At 35.1% G+C, this 12,500-nt stretch overlaps 1 long non-coding RNA gene across 1 annotated transcript in view; it reads left to right on the forward strand.

The window, feature by feature from the left end:
• The first annotated feature begins 4,494 nt into the window (after positions 1-4,494).
• Positions 4,495-12,500, forward strand: part of LOC118763476 — a 19,192-nt gene continuing 11,186 nt past the window's right edge. Inside the window, exon 1 of the long non-coding RNA XR_004999235.1 lies at positions 4,495-4,506. This is a non-coding gene — a long non-coding RNA (uncharacterized LOC118763476). The remainder of the gene's footprint in view (positions 4,507-12,500) is intronic.

A 12,500-nucleotide genomic window follows, 5' to 3' on the forward strand; every position in this document is an offset into this window, starting at 1 on the left:
CCACTCACACACATGCCGTCACAAACACAGACACTCACACACCCGCGCACATGCATCCACATACTACTGTAGTACAGTGCATATCAGGAACAAATGAAATTATACTCAACACTGCAAAACGCTTGAAGGTAAAAAAAAAAATGATCAACGTGTCTGTTTGGAAATTGTATTACACTTATCCATCACTTTGAATTGCATCAATTAATAAAAGATGTTATACTACTAAACTCTGCTCTTTACAAAATCCGAAAGCGCCTCCAGCGGTTCATTCCCATTGTTTATATTTTCGATTACTTTTAGTTTGGTTTCCTGTTCTTTCACAAAAATCAATAGGCGCAGGAGTGGCTGTGTGGTAAGTAGCTTGCTAACCAACCACATGGTTCCGGGTTCAGTCCCACTGCGTGGTACCTTGGGCAAGTGTCTTCTGCTATAGCCTCGGGCCGACCAAAGCCTTGTGAGTGGATTTGGTAGACGGAAACTGAAAGAAGCCTGTCGTATATATTTATATATATATGTATGTGTGTGTATATGTTTGTGTGTCTGTGTTTGTCCCCCTAGCATTGCTTGACAGCCGATGCTGGTATGTTTACGTCCCCGTCACTTAGCGGTTCGGCAAAAGAGAGCAATAGAATAAGTACTGGGCTTACAAAAAACGAATAAGTCCCGGGGTCGATTTGCTCGACTAAAGGCGGTGCTCCAGCATGGCCGCAGTCAAATGACTGAAACAAGTAAAAGAGTAAAAGAGTAAAGAGACTATTTCAGTAGTACGTCTCTGGCTTCCAGCGTAATGTTAGATATAGTGTTGCCATGTACTTCATTAAATTAATATTTGCCTTCTAAATCGACAAAATAGTTTAACTATGAAGTTACGTATTAAAACACAAGGCGATAACGAGTATTCTGAAAAGAAAACCACGATAAAAATGGCTTTATCTCGGTGTTGAAATATTCCCCAACATTCGTTGAGCTTCTTTCGTATTTAATATGATTTGAAATATATTTTATCTGTAGCAGCATCGGCACAATATTTCATATAGATTACGGTCTGGTGAAATGCAGACGTCGTGAGGCTGAGGACTTTGCAGACAGAAAAGGCGTTACTCTATCAAATGACTGGAAAAGTAAAAGAGTAACATATAATACTGTGAAGGCGCGTGGCTTAGTGGTTAGGGCATTCGGCTCACGATTGTAAGGTCGTGAGTTCGATTCCCGGCGACACGTTGTGTCCTTGAGCAAGACACTTTATTTCACGATGCTCCACTCCACTCAGCTGGCAAAAATGAGTTGTACCTGTATTTAAAAGGGCCGGCATTGTCACACTCTGTGTCACGCTGAATCTCTCTGAGAACTACGTTACGGGTGCACGTGTCTGTGGATTTCTCAGTCACTTGCACGTTAATTTCACGAGCAGGCTATTCCATGATCGTGTCAGCTGGAACCTCGTCGTCGTAACCGACGGAGTATCCTATAGATATATACATATATATATATATATATATATATATATATATATATATATATTATATATATATATTGCGTGTGTGTGTGGTGGAGAGAGCAGACAAAGAAGCCTGGGTTATAAAAAACATTAAGACACACCAAAGGCCGTCTTCCATTATACCAAAAACAGCTGGTTACCTCCTCTTTTCTCAATATTCAATATCTATACACACACAAACAACACACACACACACACACACACACACACACACACACACACATGCACATCCACGCATATATATATACCTATATATATATATATATATATATATATATATATACACACATCCATGTGTATATATACATAGCAATGCATATATACAAACACACATATGTATGTGCATACACACACAACTACGCAAATATATATATATATATATATATATAACTTTGTTTCGTTTTGATCTTTTTATTTTAATAATGTTTAGCTTGTTAAATTGTTACCTGAATGAAATATTACGTAGAGTATTAATCCGAATTTTGCTGTTAAAATGAGCTTAAATTTTCCACCCTAATCGCTTGGAACTTGCACGAGGTCTTTGGTTATGTTGACTAATATTTGTCAATTAGAACACAAACCGAATCCCTCAGGTTTTATATTTCTAGTTAACCGCCTAAAATACTGAATAAAAATTACAAAGTTTGTTCAGAGCTCGTGTGCAATAAGTGACTATCGAAAAGTGTCTCACGTTGAAACAAAACTTGGTTTGTCTTTAGGTGTCTTGTTATGCAACTATGTTCATTTATTAAGGAAACCTGTTTAAGTCATAATTTAAAATGATTCCAAAAGACCTATACGTCTAAATCAATTGCTGTCTATTATGGATGCTACTTTCATGCTTAACATTATTTGTACCCGTAAGCGTGTACATTGATAATGATATGCATACGTGTACAATGTAAACTTATATGATGAAGTCCGATGCGTGTCTGAGCATGTGAAAACTCCAGGTTGCTGACCTGGGTGATGAAATAAATACTGTGGTCAGTTGGACGGTTTTTACTTAAGGAAACTGATAGTGTGTTTAGTAGAGCTTTTGAATGGTATATAGGCGTGGGTATGTGGTAAGAAGCTTGCTCCGGGCTCAGTCCCACTGTGTGACACCTTGGACAAGTTTCTTCTACTATAGCTTCGCGCCGACCAAATCTTCGTGAGTTGATTTCGTTGACGGAAACCAAAAGATGCCCGTCGTATATATATATATATATATATATATATATATATATATAATATATATATATATATATATATATTATATAATATTAATTAGAGACAAAACCACTATTTTGTAAATCAAACAAGGAAAGACTAATCAATACATAAAAAAATTTTAATATAAGTAAATAAATCGCCACTACAATTGTTTCCTGTCTTCAAATGACATTCATCGGGTGGATTTCATATCTTCCATTCAATTTAAAGTTATGAAGTTATGACTTCATAACTTTAAATTGAATGGAAGATATGAAATCCACCCGATGAATGTCATTTGAAGACAGGAAACAATTGTAGTGGCGATTTATTTACTTATATTAAAATTTTTTTATGTATTGATTAAGTCTTTCCTTGTTTGATTTACAAAATAGTGGTTTTGTCTCTAATTAATATTATATATATATATATATATATATATATATATATATATATATATATATATATATATATAATACAGTTTACATTTAATCACATAAGGAATCCACTCGTGGGATTCAACTCGCTAGAAAGAACAGCTAGGTTCTATAACCACAAAATTAGGGATAAAATTCGACAGGAACGAAATGAAAAAATAAAATCATTTTACCATCTAGTTTCCTGGACTAATTGGTTTCCGATTTTAGTTTAGCAAATAAATAATATTTACTCGCTAGGTGAAATCTTTCTCACCAGGTACACCTTAGATTAAATATAATCATACCATTTCCCTTCGATATGATTAAGTATATATGGCTGTGTGGTAAGTAGCTTGTTTACCAACCACATAGTTCCGGGTTCAGTCCCACTGCATGGCACCTTGGGTAAGTGTCTTCTACTATAGCCTCGGGCCGACCAAAGCCTTGTGAGTGGATTTGGTAGACGGAAACTGAAAGAAGCCTGTCGTATATATGTATATATATATATATATGCGTGTGTGTGTTTGTGTGGGTGTGTTTGTCCCCCTAGCATTGCTTGACAACCGATGCTGGTGTGTTTATGTCCCCGTTACTTAGCGGTTTGGCAAAAGAGACCGATAGAATAAGTACTGGGATTTCAAAAGAATAAGTCCCAGGGTCGAGTTACTTGATTAAAGGCGGTGCTCCAGCATGGCCGCAGTCAAATGACTGAAACAAGTAAAAGAGTAAAAGAGTAAAAAGCGAGATATAGGATCTTTCCTGTTTGGCTATCAGCGGCTCCAAAAATTAGAGTTTACCGAAAACTCTAAGATTTGGCACAAGAATGCATTTTCCCAAACTGAATTACAGGGGTTAATTCATTTTCTCCAGAAAAAAGTTTTTGAACATTTATAGAGGTTTAAAGTTTAATCATTTTCACTCAGTCAGAAATCAGGATTTGGAAGCTGCCATTTTGTGCGTGATTGTACATTTTGTCGCCAAGAACCTGAAAATATCACGTGACGTCAATATTTGTAAACGGCACGTTTTATGTCTCCGGTAATTTTTCTTTTCATGTAAATAAATGTTATTTAGCTGTTATTTTTAGTACACCTCACAAACCACCGCAATACTCAATGTCAAAAAGAATTTAAATATGTTTAATTACAATTTAAATATGCTTAAAAAACCAACATTAGCTTTTGGTTTTAATTTTTAAAATATCCTCCTCTGATTTCAATGTTTCCATAGTAGAAACGAACTTAATGCAGCTTGCAGCCACGATTACAAAGAACAAAGAACACATAGTCAAATGTGTCAACACGTGCTTCTCGCAGATAAAAGACTTTTCAAAGACTGCTTGGAGTCGCTTGTTACTATGGCAACAGTCACGTTAAGAGACAAAAGAGTTCTCATGTTCTGCTTCTTACTATCGAAACAGCCATGAATGTGTTTGTGGCTTACGAGTGGCTAAAACTACCAAAATGTTCAAACTTTAATTACTAATAACTCTGTATTTATTGATTTATAGCGAAAATTACTTTCACGTCAATAATTAGCCTATAAAAGTGTATCATTACTCTCAATATGAACTCAATTCGAAGAGAAAATTGACTCTGGCAGCCAAACAGAAAAATATCCAATCTATATATCGTTGGAATTTAGAAAAAAAAGACAAACAAAAAACAAAAGATGAAAACAGGTGTGTAAACAAATACAGGTGTAGTAGATTAACGCTCGGGGAGATCAGAAAGTCTTTTACGTTTCGATCCTACGTTCTTCAATATATATATATATATATATAGAGAGAGAGATAGATAGATAGAATATATATATATATATATATATATATATATATATATATATATATATATATAGATATAGATAAATAGATAGATTGATAGATAGATAGATAGATAGAAAGATAGATAGATAGATAATCTAAACATGAAAACACAAAGAGAAAACAACAACGCGAGGACGTAGAACAAACGTAGTGTTATTGGACACTCAGGAAAGGAAAGAAAGACGGAGGATGTAACGTTTCGAGCGGAGCTCTTCGTCAGAAACATAGGAAAAGGAAAGATCCAAGGAAGGGAAGACGGAGGAAACAATCGACAACGATACACACGCGGTCACACACACACACATATATATATGTACTTTATCTAATGGGAATAATAAAATACACTTAATGTTAATAATAATTGATACATTTGTATGTATATAGATGTACATATAAATGTATAGATATGTATTTATGTATATTAATGTATATGTATGTATATGTAAAAGTGTGTATATATGTATGTAATTATATTTATAACTTAACCTTATGAACTTTCTAAACTCTCAGACGAAGCCTAGAGGCACCCCCAAGTACCTTAATCTTATCTACAAAATACTTCAGTTCACTGAAGGGAGGGAAGTAAAGTGGGGTACTATGACCCCTTGGCGGAAAGAGCTGTAAGATACGATTCTACCTCCTATGCTCTACGTTATATATTTTAATAATTACTGGTATTTTTATATTTTTATATATTATATAATACATAATGATATAAATGTATGTATACTGCTATAATTGTTGCTTTAGAAAAATAGATATAATATAATGTCAAAAAGTTGATGAATACCACCTCTTGATCCCCTCCATTTTCTTATTGCTGTACATATACACACATATATATATGTATGTATATATATGTATAAGTATATATGTATGTATATATATATATGTCTACATATATATGTATATATATATATATACATATGTGTATATATATATATATATATAATATATATATATATATATATATATATATATCTATATGTCTATACATATACATATATACATTTATATATATATACATATAAATATATATGTGTATATATATATATATACATCATGGGCGGAATTTGAACTCAGAACATAAAGTCTGTCACTTTGCTCGGCGTCCTAACGATTCTGCCAGCTCTCTGATTCGTCAACTGTTTAATATTATTGTTATTCATATTTAATTTTTCGATTTTCAGATGACGAACAGTGAGGCAAGATTTAAACTGAATCTAGCGTATATATATATATATATACACTCTACGGTCATCTGTTTCTTGCTCAACCGATCTCTCAATCTATATGTTTGTTAAATAATGAAATAATATTGCAAATAAGAATAATTGCTTCCTGTTTTTATTTGTAAACTAGCAGTATCGCCCGGCGTTGCTCGGATTTGTAAGGGAAATAACTATAAAGCATTTTAAGAGAGTTATAGCCAAAAAATAGCAAAAAAATGCATTAAAAATGGAAAAAAAAAATGATGGTAAAATTTTTTTTAAATCGTTGACTCATCGTAGACATTTTTAGAGAGTTACTTCCCTTATATAATAGCGAAAAAATGCATTACAATGGAAAAAAATGATGGTAAACTTTTTTGAAATCGTAGACTCATCATAGACGCGCGCTAATACCCAGACGGGCTCGATATGAATCACGACTATAAGATACCTGGTTTTGGTTACACTGCACTGAAAAATGTGGGAGTAGTTAGGAATCTAAATCGTAGGAGACAGGCACACAACTTCACTTTTATATTAAAAGATGTTCTCATTCTTCTTTAGATGTTAGTGTTCTTTTAGTTGTTATTGGAAATGGTGTGGAGGAAGGCGGCGAGATGGGAGAAACGTTAGCACGCCGGGCGAAATGCGTAGCCGTATTACGTCTGCCGTTATGTTCTGAGTTCAAATTCCGCCGAGGTCGATTTTGCCTTTCATCCTTTCGGGGTCGATAAAGTAAGTACCAGTTTCGCACTGGGGTCGATATACTCGACTTAATCCCTTTGTCTATCCTTGTTTGTCCTCTCTGTAGGTATTTCGTCTGTCTTAACGTTCTGAGTTCAAATTTCGTCGTGGTCGTCTTTGCCTTTCATCCTTTTGGGGTCGATAAATTATGTACCAGTTGAATACTGGTGTCGATCTAATCGACAGGTCCCCCCCACCTCAAAATTTCTGTCCTTGTGCCTAGAGTAGAAGAGAAATATACGTTTCAACTTGGTTAGCGTGCCTAACTTGTTATTTCTTTTAACCTCATTATTTAGTATATTTAACAGTTCAGTGTGGCAAACTTTTCAGATTTAAACAAAATGAGAAAGTGAGTCAAACATGAATTTCCAAAAACGATAGAGAATTTATCTGAAAGGGGAATGAAAAGAAACTATACTCTCATTAATGATGTTTTGCAGATATAAAAAAAAAAAAAACATTAAGCATTTGAAACTAATTCGGAATTAAATACGAAAAGAGCAATGAAACGAAAGTTTTCTAATTAGGATAAAATAATGAATTTGAATTTGAGAAAGTAGGATATTTGAACGTCTGATTATAAGTGTAGATTTGGTGTATTCAAAGTAAGTATATTGGAAATATGATAGCGAATATGTTCAAATTATATATACATATTTTTAATATGTACAGCATGCATTTCAAGATAAAATGCTTCCGTCCTTGGAGGTTTCCAGCAGGTTTCTCACTGTGTATCCATGCATTCCCAATAGCATAAATCCTAAGCGGGGAGCAAATGAATCTAAAGAAACAACATGGAGTATTTTTGTTCATAAACACACGTGATAATTTTGTTCAGTTTTCTAGTCGTTGGGCCCATCCTGCGTAAACATTATATATATGCAAGCATACATACATAATACTTACATGCATATATATATATATATATATATATATATTAATAATAAAATATTAGGGAATAAATCAGAACTTAAGGGAAAAATCAGATTTAGGATTGAATCAAATTTTATAGTAAAATATTATATTATATTAAATTAGAGACAAAACCACTATTAGGCAAATCATACAATGAAAAACTTAAGCTAATACATAAGATTATTTAATTTATATTATTTAAATATATCTTTTTTAATAATTTTGATATATATTTAAATAATATACATTAATTAATCTTATGTATTGGCTTAAGTTTTTCATTGTATGATTTGCCTAATACTGGTTTTATCTCTAATTTAATATAATATATATATATATGTGTGTGTGTGTGTGTGTGTGTGTATATAGATATATATGTTTACATACATACAGGTAACAGTAGAATTTGTATTCACATATGTTGAATGAAATTCAATATTTATTAAGATACACTTCATTTTCAAAAGTTAATAAAATCTAGAGAAACGCTTTAAATTTTTTTAGAACAACACCTGTTCTTATTCACGCTTCGCTGATAACGCCAAAGTAATGGAATGATATTTATAAGCATTTTTTTTTTGAATACTATTCCTCAAATCATCTAATGTTGTCGGTTTTGCACTGTGAAATTCGTCTTTGAAATATCCGTATAGCAAATGTTTGTGGTTGGGATGTTCGGTTTACGCAGACGGTTTTCTATTGAACTTCATGTAATCAATCTGCCCAAGATGCCACGCAGTAGGACTGAACCCAGAACCATGTGGCTGGAAAGCAAACTTCTTACCACAAAGCCACCCATATGCCTACCCCCGCTTGCGCCTATCCACACTTGCACCTATAAATAAAGTGGGGTGCCACTGTTTGGTGCATATGTGTATGTGTGTGTGAGGGTGTGTATGTGAATATGTGAGTGTATATATATATATATGTAAATTAGAAAAAAGCACCTTTTATCAATTCAATAATGAAAAATTAAATTACACCATCTAGAAAATTACATATTATAGAAAGATTAAATATAGGATAAAAATATAATGATGTGAAATTTCGAAATTTGATTTAGTATTTCTAAATTGAATTTTCCCAGTAAGTTTGGAACAATATTCCTTCATATCATATATATACCTCTTGTCTCTTCTTCAGACGTCCATACTTCGATATATGAAGATGCGTGGACTTATGTTCATGCTGATGCTCTCACGTGCGTAAGGTCGTGGTTTCGATTCGCGCACCGGACGTTATTTCAGTCCATTCGGCTATAAATGCGTAACCCTGCGATGGCCAGACGTCCTCTTGTTGTTCCGGTCACTTGTATCCAATGGAAAGCCGATAACTAGATCACTGAGTCCTAGGGCATGAGGCGCGATTTACTATACATCAATATAAAGAAATAACTGTGAAAGCCACAGAACTTTAAATTGTTATGGTAACAAACGAAGTTTTGCAACAGTTTCAATATAACTAGTTTCGTTTAGTATTCTCTAGCGGTAAGAATATTACATTTTTATAGATATGACAAAGAGCTACCGTCCATCAATATAAGAGCTGAAACTTTAGTACTAAATACCAAATGTTGCTGAGACATTATGTATCTTATTATATATGCACTGAATTACTTTGAAGAGGTGCCTGAGAAAATATTTCCAGTAGTGCACTTAATGAATAAATTAGTCTGCCAGGATTCATTAGCGAGAGTTTTTAAGAAAAGACAGAAAGGTATAAACAGTAAACTGATTGCAGTTCAATGTCTTTCTGTGATTGCATTTTCTGAGATAAAACAGCCGCAAAATCACAAAGCCTGCAAGCATTTGTACAGCTTTCTCCACCGTCAAACGGAAGATCTCAATCATAATTCTGTCATCTGGTTCTTTTCTTTCGAAACATTCAAAGAGAAAAGATGTTTCTTTTGCTCGCTTGCTGCTTTCGTAATCGACGTTCTTTCTGTAAAAATGCTATTGTTATTATCGTTGTTGTTGCCGCTGTTATTATTGTCACTGTTGTTTTTGCTGTCGTTGTTGTTGGTGGTGGTGGTGGCGCTGATGGTGGTGGCGCTGATGGTGGTGTTGCTGTTCTTAGAGTTTTATGGACGCTGAAGATGCTTGTTTTTTTTATTTTTCTTCGCCCGTTTTGCAGTTAGAAATATTATCGTCGCTTATTCCCAGGTCAAATCTGATTAAATCATGTCAACAACCGTTTTATTCTCTGTAAATGTCGCTGCAAATCTTATTGTTTTCTTTTTGTCTTTCTGTTGGTTTTTCTTTTCTCTTTTTTTTCTCCATATGTAGCTGTCCCTTTAGTTATAGTTTCTGCAATCACGACTGCAGATTTATATATGTTCGAACAAAATTGACTGGCATTAGTATGAACAAGAATAACAAAATCAACGGACGAATTCTTTTGTGTCAATAATCATTACGTCATCGAATTCTGGAGCCGTGTTTCTACAAACAGAGTTAACTGGCCTTATTTCAACAATATCCATAACAAGAAGTAAAGCGACAGCTACGTCTAAAAACCGAACAAGATTTACATGTAAAAAAGAACCAAGGAATCGACTTGTGTATTGTAGCTGTCTTGTCTATAAGATTTCTTGGGTTATCTGCGATTTCAAGTTTATTTCAATCAAACCTGACCTGTATCAGAACAACGGTAACAGCAACAATGTTCCATGAAACGCTTACGTGATCGTCAATAACTACAACACCAACAATAAAGATAAAAGCAGAGGAACAATAGAAAAAAATTGTCTCTGAATGTTTCGAGAAAAGAACCAGATGACAGAATTTTTTAAAACGGAAACAAATTTTCTTCTTATTGTGCGTGTGTGTGTTTTTGTGCGCATGGAGTGGCTGTGTGGTAAGTAGCTTGCTAACCAACCACATGGTTCCGTGTTCAGTCCCACTGCGTGGCATCTTGGGCAAATGTCTTCTGCTATAGCTCCAGGCCGACCAATGCCTTGTGAGTGGATTTGGTAGACGGAAACTGAAAGAAGCCTGTCGTATATATGTATATATATATATATGTGTGTGTGTGTGTGTGTTTGTGTGTTTGTGATTGTCTCCCTAGCATTGCTTGACAACCGATGCTGGTGTGTTTACGTCCCCGTCACTTAGCGGTTCGGCAAAAGAGACCGATAGAATAAGTACTGGGCTTACAAAGAATAAGTCTCGGGGTCGATTTGCTCGACTAAAAGCGGTGCTCCAGCATGGCCGCAGTCAAATGACTGAAACAAGTAAAAGAGTAAGAGTATATATATGTGTGTGTGTGTGTTTGTGTGTATGCACGTGCGTTTTTGTGTGTGTTTGTGTGCGTGTGTGAGTGTATGTGTGTGCGTGTGTATGTGAGTGTTTGCGTGTGTGTGCATACGTGACTACGTGCATGTTTGTGTGTGTTGCGCGCGTGTGAGTGCGCATGTGTGTGTGAGACAGTGCACATTTAGTCACCAAACTCACGTTTCCTCCATAACATTTCTAATAGATTTCTTTACTACCCACAAGGGGCTAAACGCAGAGGGGACAAACAAGGACAGACAAACGGATTAAGTCGATTAAATCGACTCCAGTGCGTAACTGGTATTTATTTAATCGACCCCGAAAGGATGAAAGGCAAAGTCGACCTCGGCGGAATTTAAACTCTGAACGTAACGGCAAACGAAATATGGCTAAGCATTTCGCCCGGCGTGCTAACGATTCTGCCAGCTCGCCGCCTTGTGGATTATATTTCTAACACTCTAATTGCATCAGATATCATAGCAATGTACTTTATTCTACGAAAACTCAATGGCATTTGCTTATTGTTAATTTTCTAAACTATGTTTTCTTTGTAATTTAATGCTGACGTTATTTATACGTAGAAAAGATTTTATGAGTACTTAGATAAACATGGCCTTATTTGTTTATGCCCCACTAGATCCATAAAAGGTAGATCTCACCGCTATAGAAGAACCCCCAAAGAGAGATGGAACGGTTGGATCAGAGCTATAAGGACCCCCGAATATAATGAACAGGTTAAAACAATCGTCACCCATGCGGTGGGTGAGAGTATTAAGACCACACTCAAGTGCCATATATTTGAGTTTAACAACAAAACATACGTCCAAGAGGAAGGTGCAGCCATCGGTGTCAATATTGCTGGCGATGTGGCTAACCTATTTATGGTATGATTGGATAAAAGACTTGAAGAGAAATTAGTAGAGAACTCCATAAACCTAATCATGTACTCACGTTTCGTGGATGATATCAACATAATAGCCAGGACATCTCGAAAACACGATGTTGAAGATCAAGAAGCTAACATTATGGAGAGCATCCAGCAAATAGCTAACTTCATCCACCAGAGTACAGAAATAGCGATAGACGTCCTTAGTAAGCACCCTAAATAAACATTACCCGCTTTAGACACTGAACTCTGGCTAGAAACGAAGAACGGTAAGTTTCAGATCCTTCATTCTCATTATGCCAAACCCATGGCATCTAAGTACCTTGTTCACAATACGCAGCGATTGCAGACAATGCCAAGTTCAACATTCTGAAAGCTGACTTGGTTAGAGTGATGAGGAATGTGTCTCGCATCTGCAACCCAATGGAATTGGAAAGATATGCACCACACTTCATCCACCGCATGTAGTTCTCTGGCTAGAACCAAAGGGACGGGATTAGACTGTACAAAGGAGTCAGGATTAAGTACAAATCCAC

Source organism: Octopus sinensis, linkage group LG5, assembly GCF_006345805.1.
Source record: "Octopus sinensis linkage group LG5, ASM634580v1, whole genome shotgun sequence".
Classification (NCBI taxonomy): Eukaryota; Metazoa; Mollusca; class Cephalopoda; order Octopoda; family Octopodidae; genus Octopus; species Octopus sinensis.